Genomic DNA, 12,967 nt, shown 5'->3' with positions numbered 1-12,967 from the left:
CTCATTACTTGAATGAGTGATCTTCTTACCCCACTCTAGGCAAGGTCTGGGTGGAGAGATTAGTTCTACAAGGAGAAGATCTGTTACAAATTCACTGGTGTGACTGTGGTGAAAAAGCAACACCATAGCCACGCCAATAAACTTATAGTAGGTCTTCTCTTAGCCCAGGAGTTAGGGGTGAACCTCGGAAGCCTAGCAAAGCCCTACCCCTTAAAAAATTACCACCCATAGGAGGCCCTGGAACTTTTAAGACGTGTTACCCAGGAGAGGTCTTCAGGTCACTGTGCCGTCACGGGCAGTGCGATCGTGGCCTCTGCCTCTTCTTCCTCTTGTTTCCTTTGCCATAAATGAGTGGATTTGCCCTGCCACCGCACCCTACCTTTGTCATCTGGCACCTTCACCAATAGCCTAAAAGCAACAGGTCTGCAACTGGACCTTTTAAGCCATGAATCAAACTAACATTTTTGTTCTAAAAGGTTGTTTTTCTCAGGTGTTTTTCATAGTGATGGAAGCTAAAATAGGTCCTAAAGGAAAAAATCCTCTTATATCTATTATACTTAGTTTCTGAGGCTGGCAGGACTGAGTCTTGGACTGAGGGACTTAAACTACTGGCCAGGGATCTGGAAGTAAACAGAGCTTTGGAGGAGAGCACTTGCTTCAAGGGTGTGAGGACCTGGGTTTTGTCCCTACCACTGATAAAACTAAGGAAAAAAATTACTGGTAAGCACAGGTCTAACCATAATCAATGAACAAAACATTTCCTCCTTCAGATAGCAAAGGGGATGAGTCATTTTGAATGTTTTTCCAGGATTTGTTTAGTTGCTTTTTACGGTGTTAGGAATGAACCTAGGGCCTTGTGCATGCTGGGCCAGTGCTCTAGCACTAATTTATATCCCCAGTGCTCCAGGGATCTTTTACAACTCCCCTGTAAATGACCTTAGATAAGACACTTAGCTACATGTCTGGTGTTAAAATTCATTACTGGCAGAGAAGCCTGGGTGAATTATATTTCACTGCCCTATACCTATGCTGCACTGCCAAGTTTGCATTTCGGCTTTCGCTTTCTAATGCGATTCATATCTTTTGTTATCATCATCATCTCTTAGTAGAGTAAAGCATCGATTGCATTCCTAGTATTCTAGAGGTATTCTGAGGCCTCTTAGGTTTTAATAGGAATATCTGAATAATCTGAATCTTTTGCATCCATTCAATCCTGTAACAAAATCACTGAATATGCTTCTCAAGGCAAATGGGATCCTCAAGGTGGCCTTGGGTTATTCTGCCCTGGTAGAATGCCTCCAGCTTCCTTAATAGCTAGCCTTCTCTTGAGTCTCTTGCTGTTCTTAGATGAATTACTTAATACCTTCCCATGCTCCTCCTTCCTCCTCTCCTCAAATACCAATTTGTATAACATAAGCTGAGCTAGAAGTATGTGGTTTCTTTTTAAAAATTATTTATTTATTTATTTATTTATTTATTATTTGTTACAGGGTCTCACTATGCAGCTCAGACTCACAGTGATCCTCCTGTCTCAACTTCCCTAGTGCTGGGATTACAGGCGTGCATCACCATGCCCAGCTTTGGTGGGGTTCTGGGGCTCTCATGGCGTGTGGTACCAGGGATCAAATCTGTGTTCTTACCCTTGCCAGGCAGGCACTTATACTGCTGAGCTATTTCCCTAGCCCATGTGTGGTTTCTTAATATATAAGGTATAGTTTCACTGGCTATTTGTATTTCTTAATTTGTTTGAATGGAAATAGTAATACAGCCAGTTGTGTCTTCCTTTATTTGGCCCCACATACCATCAATTTTATATTAAAAAATTGATTAAATTATACATGAAATTGACAAACCCAGGTAATTTTGTAGCATCTGAGGATACACTATTACTCAAGGTTGAATGTGTAATTATCCAAATTTGCGTTTATCAAATTTGTGCAAGTATTTTGATAATATCATATTTATGATAATTTCATGAATGTTGTTGATGTCTCCCTCACTCTCTCACTTTTTCAGATGCTTTATGTAGGTTGCTGAAAACATAGAGTAGAAAATGAAATGTGGTAACTTCTGCTGACTTTACCATAGCAATGTCATTAATGTTTCAGGTACTGTACTAATTTTCTAACTTGAAAAATTTTCACATTTGTCTCTCCAATGTGGTCTAGATTATTCTGAACTATGAAGAGGAGGAGAAAAAGCTGAGCAAAACATCTGTGGTAGTAAGACAATAAATAAAATTTAATGCAAGATGTTGACTTTGTTCAGTTGAGATAGCTGCTTCACTCTAAACAAACCCACATAAGTGACTATTGGCAATTGAGATAGCAATCTGCTATCACTTGCTCTCACAGGGTGACAGGAAGGACCCAGGATTGCAGGGTGCCACACTGTCTGCATGATTTTACTCATACTATGAGGAAGTTATCTTGGAGTCTCTTCAGAGCTTTTATCTATCTGTCATCCTTGATAGTCATCAGCTAAAAAACATCCTCTTATTTTCCTCTGTATTTTTGCAGTCTTATTACATTAATTTCTTGGTCCACTTTCCAATTCCTTCTAATCCTGGATTCAGAATTGGTATCTATTTGCTCATAGATTTTGCCCTGGGAAGTGAATTTAATGTAGCTATCAAAGCTATGTTATTTCAGTTGAAAAGCTCATATGTCTGAACATTCATTTAATTCAGTGCACAATGAAGCTAAAAGCAGAGTTCTCTGTTGGGTAGAAACGCAGAAAATTCATGGCACACATCACAGAGATATATTTTTGAGACAAACTAGTCAACAAGCTTCCCTTTAGATGATAGAAAACTGCCTCTTGGTGCTCCTCTGACACTTTCCTCTTGCTGTAATTCTGTATGGCAGATTTCTACCACAGTTGTTATTTGCAGGAAGAGCAAATCTCTATAAACACAAAATATAGTGTTAATAAGCACAGGCCTACAGTGTTTTATTGCTTAGGGGAGTTAATTGGTGGTTAAAATAGTAATTATTTATAAATCCTTACAATATAAAAAATGGCATTTCACATTATTTTTCTTTCCCAATTTTAGTCATCCAATGTTGTCCATAAGCCCTTATTATAAAACCAGCACCAATCTTAAAACTATGCCTAGTTGACATGAACTGCTCCAAATCTAGGGGAAAATAAAACAAAACAAAGCAAAAAACAGAATCGCTAGAAAAAAATCAATTTCTTTCCTTGTGAAGGAGGCAGAGAAGCAAAGTCATAACATAACCTTATTCATGTGCACACTGCAATCCTACAGTTTTTAAATCATTGCAGCTTGTGTTCTTGAGATCTTTGGTGAAAGGCCTCTCTCAGGTCTTGGCTGCTGAGATAGCCCAAGCACTCAACCTTCAGAAAAGGAGAGAAATTTGTAGCGGGCTAAAAGAAACTGGTGTTGACTAGAGAAGAAAAAGAAAAAAGTGAGTCATGAGGGCTGGCCAGATAGTTCAGTGGACTAAAGCGCCTGCTTAGGCAAAGCCCAGTGGCCGGGGTTTGATCCCTGGCATGCCATGAAGACTCTGCCCACAAGCGCACTCTGACTTGATTGAGACTGGGCATGGTGGTGCACACTTGTAATCCCAGCACTTGGGAGGCTGAAAACAGGAGGATCACTATGAGTCTGCTCTATGTAGTGAGACCCTGTAGACCCTGTACTAATTACATGAAAAACTAAAAAGAGAAAAGAAAGGAAAAAAGTGAGTCATATCACTGATTCACTGGCTAGACACGTAAAATGAAGACAACAAAATTTTTAGCAGTGATTCTAACAGATTGTGTCAGGGCCTTTTGGCCCAAAATTTGCTCTTTCTGCCTCATATTTACACAACTGAGTTGCCCAGTGAGTAAAATCTGACCACCTAAGTCTGTTGCGAGTGGACCAGGAGGCTGGTGGGAGGGTGGGAGAATTCATTCACCAGGTAGATGAGCGGAGTCAGTGTGAGGCAAGAACGAATTGTAGAGCAGAAGACTTCTGACTCACGACCGCACTGAGGAGTGTTTATTTGTTGTCTGTTCTGTATAATTGCACAAGTTTCAAACCTGTTATGTTTCTGTGCTTTGAATCTAGCTAGGTAAAGAGACAAGAAATAGAGACTTTCAGATCTCAGCTTACTAAAAAACTGTCCCAAATACCAGTGCACACAGAAGGCTGAGCAGTGGAAGATCATCAACAATGTGTGGGCACATATCCCTATCATTATGAAATTGTCATAACCTGTAATTGTTTTAAAATTTATTGTCCATGCTCTGAGAGTATTGATCATGTAATTTAGCAAAATCAGGTGGTTTTATTTCATGAATTTTGTGGTATGTTAAGAAGAATTAACACTTTTTTAGGTGTCCACAGGAAAATGGCATTCAGTGTATGTGATAGAGAAGGGGGAAAGCTATGATTCCAAATGCACTCACGCACTTTGGGAGCCAATTTGTTCAAATCTATCCAGGTCAGTTATGCACTCGGAACAGTCCACATTTGGAAATGGTTGTTTTACTCATGCATTGGGCTATAAGAACTCTATAGCTGCTGAGTCAGTCACTCTGAAAAAGATATTTCACAGTGCTTTTCAACAACCATAAGTGAATGTTTCCAGTTGTCTGGAATAATTTTACTTACATTAAGACGCATCTTAGATATAATGCAGAAATATGTCAAATAAATTTGTTCAGTCTCTGAGCCCTTCCTTCATTAAATAATTAAATTCTTAACCAACGGTTGGGAGCGTGGAATGTAGACAACCAAATATGAAGTTGATTAGAGACAAATGAGCAGCTTTACTTGAGCCATACACTATTTTATCCCTCTCTACTCTCTTTCCAGGTATAATTTGGTAAAACACATTTGCTCAAATTAACTGTCTAATTTGATTTGTCCTAGAACTTGGCTTGTATATTAACAATGGGTACAAAGAATGGAGTCTGAAGGAGAACAGAGACATAACTGCTGGACACTGTGCACACAGCTGTAGTGACTCTTGCCTTGCTGTTTGATGTCCAGTGAGTTCACCAGGTGTATTAATGAAAAACCTTAGGGCAGGGGAGATAGCTTAATGGTCTAAATGCCTGCCTGGCAAGCACAAGGATCTGGGTTAGATACCTGGCACTGAATGCCATGCCAGCCCTAAAACCCTGGGTGTGCTGTGCTGGCCTCCAAACTGGGTGTGGTAGTGCATGCCTGTAATGCCAGTGCTGGGGAGGCTGAGACAGGAGGATTACTACAAGTCCAACCTGTGTAGGGAGACTCTGTACCAAATAAATAAATAAGTAAGATTAAAAAGTCAAATGTATGAAGGAATGGCTCAGAAGACACAGCTGTGCAGAACAGCCTTCTTTAGTTTTCCAGAACTTTGCTTTTATCTGTAAACACACACACAAATACAAACACACACACATATAAAGAAGGAGAAAAAAATACAATTATATTGCAAGTAGGTGGTATATTAACTTTCTGTTGCTGTGACAAAATATGTGAGGTAATCAAACAAAGGATAACTTTGTTTTGCCTCATGGTTTTAGGACTTCAGTCCATGGTTTCTGGGTTCCATTACTTTGACCTGTGGTGAGGTAGAACTTCATGGTGCTAGGACATGGAAGGAAAGTCTACTCACTTTGTGGTAGCCAGGAAACTAAGAAAAAGAGGAAGGGAGGGGGACCCCCTCTCCTTTACTGGCACATCTCCTTGATTTAACTGCAGAAACCTCTACCTCCTAAAGTTACCACAGCTTTTCAACAACACCATCAGTTGGAGGCCAAGACTTTAGCACCTGAATCTTTGGGGACATTTAAGATTAGAGCTCTGTCAGGTGGAGAGCATAAAGATAATTATTGTGTTGAAAAATAATTTCACATATGTGTTCTAGATGAGACGTAGAAAATGCACCTGTTCTTTCCACGGTATAAAGTTGGGATTAGTAAATAGTGTTCTGCATCCTTAATCTGTCCTGTCACCTGTTCTTGCAAATAAATTTTATTGGATCACAGCAGGGGTCATTTCTTAATGCATCATCTATGGCAGATTTGGTGCTGCCTTGATAGAGTGTGTGTGACAGAGACTGTGTGGCCTACAAGGCCTCAAATAGCTAACATCTGCTCCCTTATAGTACAGGTTATCCAATTCATGCATGGTAGCAACTTGAAGCTATAGATTAGGGTTGTTTCCCATAAAATACATGGCTTAGTGTTATTTGTGAATTGGATACAATTGTCTTTAAAAGCTTAAACAGGAGACATGAAAATTATGATTTTTAAAAAAGTATAAAATCTAGTCAATCCTTGGTACCACAAAGCAAACAAACAAATAAAGTATAAAATCTAAGACTATGAAATTTTGTATTTTATGAATCTTTTTCCTCTATGCATACTTAAAGCTCTCCTTACCACTTACTAAGGTGATAGGATATCCTGGTTTAAAAGCCAGGGATGATAGGAATGATTACAATAGCACTCCATTTCTTACTTTCATTTTGTTATCACATAAATACAAGTTAAGAACTAGGCTTAGTTGATCAGAGACAGATTCATCAACTCCTACTCAGAGGATTGTCTGTTGGTGTGAAATATATTCAGACAGTGTGTGGAGAGAGATACCTTTTTGAATGGCCAACAAAATCATCTTTTGTGAACAGATACTAGAAGAGACTCCTAAATCTAGCGCTGCAGGTAGTGGGTAAGCTCTTGCAACACTCATCAAAGACTTTCCTGCCCCTTTAGCTTCCCAGGGGATGGAGTACGGCATCTGGCTGATCATCCTTCAGTTCTGTTTACCTAGTAAGGTTCTACTTACAGCTCCAGTCAGCTTTGGGCACATCATCTTTTCTTTTTCATTTGCAAAAAAGAAAACTAACATCCCAGAAAGTGGACACAAACAACTTAGAAGTATATTATGATAGCCCTTACCAGCCTACAGGTGGAATGTCAGAAAAACCAAGGGTCTTTGTAAAATGATAAAATAATTTAGATTTTGAAGGTCAACTTGCATATTTCTGTAGACATTTTAATGATTTCATCCGATTCGTCTAAGGGAAATGACATGCCCCTCTTTTGATGGTAAAGAACCTTCTCTGACTCTTTTCAGTATTTAGAAACTGAAAAGTTTATACATGTAGTTTAAGTCTTTTGCGTGCTGTCTTTTTGCACCTGGCACATTTTCTCCCAAATTCACAAAAGACGCTGATTCCCCGACAGAAATGGGAAGTCTCGCGAATCAAAACACTGCTTCAGACGCTTAGTTGAGGTCATCGTGTTGTCAGATAGGCATGTCTTTACCTGTATTACGTCTCTGAAATTGAGCAGGTTAATGCACTTAACCATGGTTTGGGATGATGTGAGGCAAAGACAATAGCAGCTCAACCAGCGAGATGAAGAGAAGGGGTGCAGTATCTACACTGGCAGCCAGGTAGTGCCTCGTTGTTTTTGGTTTTGTTTTCTGTATTTAGGACAGGGTCTACAGGGTTTCACTACACAGATTGGACTCCTAGGGATTCTTCTGTTGTCAGCCTCCCAAATGCTGCGACTATAGGCGCGCGCCACCACGCCCAGTCTCAGTCTTTGTCTCAGCGTGCCCCGGGAACCGGCCCTGCACAGCAAGCTGGGGGTGGAACTCGGGCCTCTGCGCTTTGCTTACGCAGATGCTTTAGTCTGCTGAGCTATCAGGCCTGCCCTTGCGTTTGGTTTTTTAATGTCTCAGTTATCTGCTATAACACGCAGTATGCTGTACTGTGAAAAACAGAAAGATAAGTGTTTAAAGAGCTTAATATGGCCCTCTAAAGACTAAAACTCTTGGGATGGAAATGTGTCTCTCTTGGGACCTACATAGAGTTAATGTGTGACCACCACCCGAAGGCTGGTCTCTGCATTTTATTTCCCCGAAGAATACTTTGCAGGAAGCATCAAAACCTTAAATTGCAGTCTAACTTTACAATGACCCACAATTTGAAGGTACAGAGATAAAACTTCTAAAACTAGGAAAAAGTAGTGGAAAAACGAGGTTTGAGGATCTGTTTCGAAGGAAACACCCAAAAGTGTTTTAAATGACATACTTCCTGCAGCTTTTGTCTTCCCTTTCATATTGCAGGGAATTTCTCTTCTCACAGTGGGATTTTAAATTAATTTATAATTACACACACTCACAGGAGCTGGGAGTGGAGTGACCTAATTAGAGCCCAAATGGATCCCCTCTGGCCATCCTGCAATTAGAGCTGCTGGGGTAGGTGGCGGGCTGGGTCCTGTCCCAGTCCATACAGCAGCACCCCGGGCACTGGGCGCTGACGGCGCTTCACGCAGTCCCTGCTACAATGTCAAAATCCATGCAAATTATTTTAAAATAGAAACAAACAAATAAAAGTAAGCTTCAAAGTGATGATAGAACTCAGTCTTCCCTTGTCCTGTGCAGAAATAAACACAAAGTGGGACTATCAAGGGAGCAAAAGCAAGCAGAGGGGTTTAAGGCTGGGTTTGTGTTTAACTAGATTCTAATTAGTTACAATTAAGCTGCCAGGGAATAACAGCTACAGTGACACTGGAAAAGAAAATCCACGTATCTCACCTATTTTCCACTGTTTCTTTAGATTTCTCTTTCTTGTTGAGATTTAGTTGCAAATGATACTGGAAGAAAAAGGTCTCAACAGGTATCTAACGGGGTCACGGCAGCAACAAATTTCTTTTTGGCTAATTCTTTGGCCTCACTTTTCCTTTTGTATACTCTGCAGCAAGAGGAATAATTACTTTTATAATGTGTGCACGATTCTCTCTTCTTTCAGTCAGGAGGCATTTCTCTGCCTGTTCTCTGTGTGTTGATTCCAAAAAGGATGCTTAAACTGTAATCTGGAAAGAATCAGTGTTCGAAAAGGGAGAAAAAAATTATTCTGGCTAATAAAGAGTTCCTAAATTTATAAGAGACAGTAGATAAATGATATAAACGACATGTGGTTGAGATGGAGAAGAAAAAAACCACCAAATGTACTGTTTTTCTTCTTCAAATGCACTGTTCATGAATTAGAGGATAATTGGTAGAACAACACGGTGCTGGTGTGAAGTACCCTGCCCCTTACGAGTCAGTTGGTGGAGAAATGGTCTTGTGTGCTTGGAGGCACTGTTAACCGTAGCAAACGAGGATCCTGAAAATCTGAGTGATGTGTGGCTGCTGACAGTCAAGGCCAGCCCAGAGCCCCAGGTGATCCAACATTCGGACCCTTTTCTGTATTCTTGTATATGTACCGTGGGATTGTTTAATGTTACATAGTGTAGTTAATAGTTAAGTGATAAATATTTATATAGCCTCACTGACACTCTCATTGTGGTTTTAGTAAACAAAACTATGCAACACTCTTCATCAGATTATACATATTTTAGGGAGAGCTTTTGGATAAAGAATAATTTATCCAGAATTTTTTTAGTAATAGTTCACATGGTACTATTTCTTCTTGAATAGCAAGAAATGCCTAAAATATTTACCAAATCCTCATGACTTGAAATTGTGACCCAGTCTGTTCTTTAAAGTTTTCTAATAATTTAGGAGAAAAAAATAGATCTAACACCATTGCTTTCTGACTGTTACTGGATGTCTTCTCTCCTACCATAGGCTTTGCATATTTTAGTAGTTTGCTAGGTATACAAGTGGGATTGGCAACAAAAATAGAACTTGAGAGAAGACGTAGTCAAAGAACTAAGAAAATAACACTCCTTCATTGGCATGAGTTTTAGCCCTATGGACTAAATCTGGTCCACTAGCTAGTTTTGTAAATAAAGTTTTATGGGAACACAACACTTTTCTTTTTGATTATGGCTTTTTTTCCTGCTACAATGGCAAAGTAATTACCACAAAAATTGGCTTCCCTTCAAAGCTTAAAATATAGCCTTTGGCGTGAAATTTTCTTTTCTGCACTTTTCAAGTTCTAGCCTGGCATCAGCTTTGTTTACTGCAAGTGGCCAGTGGCTGGTAAGGGAGATGCCCAAGTTTGGTGGATTGTAGTTGCTGAAGCCCACAGAGATCCCGAAGTGGAGAGCCCACAGAAGGGTCAGCCCCCGGAGCCATGGTATCCTACAACACAGGGCAGAAGACCAGGAAGACTTACTCCTGGGTTGGCAGACCATTGCTGGATTGAAAATTGGGCCACAAAATCTAAAAAGAAATATCTGTGAAAAGAGAAGGTGGTTGAACTTAGGATAACATCCAAGTTGGACAGTTCGTGTTGACTGAAGGGAAGGGTGAAAACCCGTAAGTTGCAAAATTGATTGAATTGTTTGAAGATGGTTCTGAACTTCATTCCAGGAAATGTTCATGAGTACAGTGGTTTGTCCAATTCTGTGAAATTGCTCCCTGCAAACAGCATTTCTTGAGCAGAAGCCTGACCCACAGGAGACTTTCTGGTATGACAACCCTGCCTGTGACAACACTATTAGTGTTGAAACCATCATTGGTGCCATTCAGGTAGTGGCTTTAGCACCAGATGAAGTGATCCCGGTGCATCTGAAAAATGAGAAAACATTCTTTGTGAAACTATCCTGGAGTGAATAGAAGTTCAGACCATTTTCCCCAGAACAATTCACAGAGTTTGATAAATTACAAGAAGACAGCCCCAAGTGCCAGGGGCCCAGAACTAGCAATGTAGAAAACTGTTCTTGGCACACAGCAGAAAATATGATCAAAAGGACAGAATCAGGACATTCTACCTCCAGGTTGTGCCAAATCTCCTCCACAAGAAAGGGCTGGAGCTGGGCAGTTCCCCTAGGACACCTGACCCTGAGACATCCCGTTACACTTCCGGGGCTTCTGTGGATACTCTAAGAAAAACTAAGCGAACAGCAGCCTTCTCAGAGCCCACCTCCCATTTGAGGCAATCCCAGCCTGAGGGAATCAAGACGCCATTTCCAGGTCTGAAAGCGCCTAAGAAAACTGGAGTGCTTGGACTTGACTGTGCAGATGGCAAGAAAGAGTCACCTGAATGTCACAGGATCCTGAGAATCCGAGTGTCAGCTATGAAAACCATGAGAATTAGTCAAGAGAGAAACCTTATCCCTGTCAGGCAGGCCAGAGATCCTCAGGGTTGCCTTTTGTGGCTCTGACACCAGAGTGTAGCAAAAAGAGGGAGGCAAAAGAACCAGACGGCCAGAATGAAGCTGCTACTACGTCCCCTCGCACCTGCAGAAAAAGTTCCCTCCTGATGATAAATCAGATTAGGCAGCAGCTTCAACTTCTAGAAGACAATAAAAGTGACCAAGAAGAGAAAGAATCCTTGCCAGCAGCAGAGGATTCCGAATCCAGCAGTGAGGATGAGGAGGCTTCTACTCCACCCCTTCCGAAAAGAAAATCCTGCCATATGTCCAGGAACCTGTTTCCTTTCTCAGAGACATCTGTCCAGAATCCCTCCAGGACACCAAAAAAGACTCTCAGGCCTAGAACACCACATCATGCCACAGCCAAAGCCTGGCTGCCCAGGAGCTGTCCAGTGTGCTGGGGGAGGCCTGACTCAGGCTGCATGTTTCTGCTGTGCCAGTCTCTTCCTTGTTGAGAGAAGGAATTCCAAGACATCTACAGCTTTGTGGAAAGCAAGTTCCTTGACCAAACTGGAGGGTGCATGTACATCTCTGGGGTTCCTGGGATGGGAAAAACTACAGTGTGCATGAGGTAATACGCTGTTTGCACTAGGCAGCCCAAGCTAATGACGTTCCTCCCTTCCAATACATCGAGGTTAATGGCATGACGTTTGCGGAGCCCCACCAAGTCTATGTACAGATCTTGCAGAAGCTGACGAGTCAGAAGACACCAGCTAACCATGCAGTAGCACTGCTGGCAAAGCGATTCTGCAGCTGAGGATCCCCACAGGAAACCACTGTCCTGCTTGTGGCTGAGCTTGACCTCTTGACCTTCTGTGGACTCACATACAAGATGTCATGTATAATCTCTTTGACTGGCCCACTCACAAGGAGGCCCGCCTGGTGGTCCTGACCATTGCCAACACCATGGATCTGCCTGAAAGGATCATGATGAACCAGGGGTCAAGTCAATTGGGCCTTGCCAGGATGTCCCTCCAGCCCTATACTCACAGCTAGCTGCAGCAGATCCTAGTGTCTCGGCTCAAGCAGTTGAAGGCCTTTGAGGATGATGCCACCCAGTTTGTGGCCAGGAAGGTAGCAGCCCTCTCCGAGGGTGCATAGCATGGCCTGGATACTTGCTGGTTAGCCACAGAGATCTGCGAGTTCTCTGGTGCAAAGCAGGACTCACCCGGCCCAGTTATTGTGGCCCACTTAATGAAAGCTGTGGATGAGATGTTCTCATCCTACATCACTGCCATCAAGAATTCCTCCATCCTGGAACAAGGCTTTCAGGGAGCCTTCCTTACCGAGTTCCATCAATCCAGATTGAAAGAAGCAACATTTCAGCAGATATATAGTCAGCATGTGGCTCTGTGCTGAGTGGAGGGGCTACTCTACCCCAACATGTCAGAGACCATGGCCGTGTGCTCGCTCCTGAGCTCCTGCTGCCTCCCATGGAGTCCAGCAGGAATGACCTGTTCCTCTGGGTGTGGCTCAAAGTCAGCCAGGATGTGTGCTGCACACATTAAAGGAACAGTGAAGGGATTCCATGGGGTCTGTTTCTTCATTTTTGGTGTCTTTTACTTTTTTTAAGAGAGAAAAAAAGTAATTTCAAAACAACAACAAAAAGGCTTAAAATATATACTATCTGGCCCTGTAATAAAAAATAGCAAATGAATTAATAGTGTAAGAAGGTTCAGCTAACTAAGCTAAGAAATTGCTGCTAAGATAACATGAAGGGGCACGTTACACTTAGATATGTGTTATACTAAGCTCTAGTTCCTTGAGATCAATGTAACGGCTTCAATGAGAAATAGTGTAACCAAATATCATAAACTGCTAAGCATTTAGTATTTCTCCTAAAATCATTCTGGAATTGATATAATTCGTTTTTCAGATGTTATTCATCTTAGTTATCTATTGTAAT

At 41.5% G+C, this 12,967-nt stretch overlaps 1 pseudogene; it reads left to right on the top strand.

Annotated features, from left to right (window-relative positions):
• The first annotated feature begins 10,037 nt into the window (after positions 1–10,037).
• LOC101564121 lies at positions 10,038–12,569 on the top strand (annotated as a pseudogene).
• Positions 12,570–12,967: the final 398 nt, after the last annotated feature.

This window comes from Octodon degus, unplaced genomic scaffold, assembly GCF_000260255.1.
Source record: "Octodon degus isolate 3935 unplaced genomic scaffold, OctDeg1.0 scaffold00144, whole genome shotgun sequence".
Taxonomy (NCBI): domain Eukaryota; kingdom Metazoa; phylum Chordata; class Mammalia; order Rodentia; family Octodontidae; genus Octodon; species Octodon degus.
Note: the sequence above shows the minus strand (reverse complement) of the source record. Positions and strands in the feature narration are given on the sequence as shown.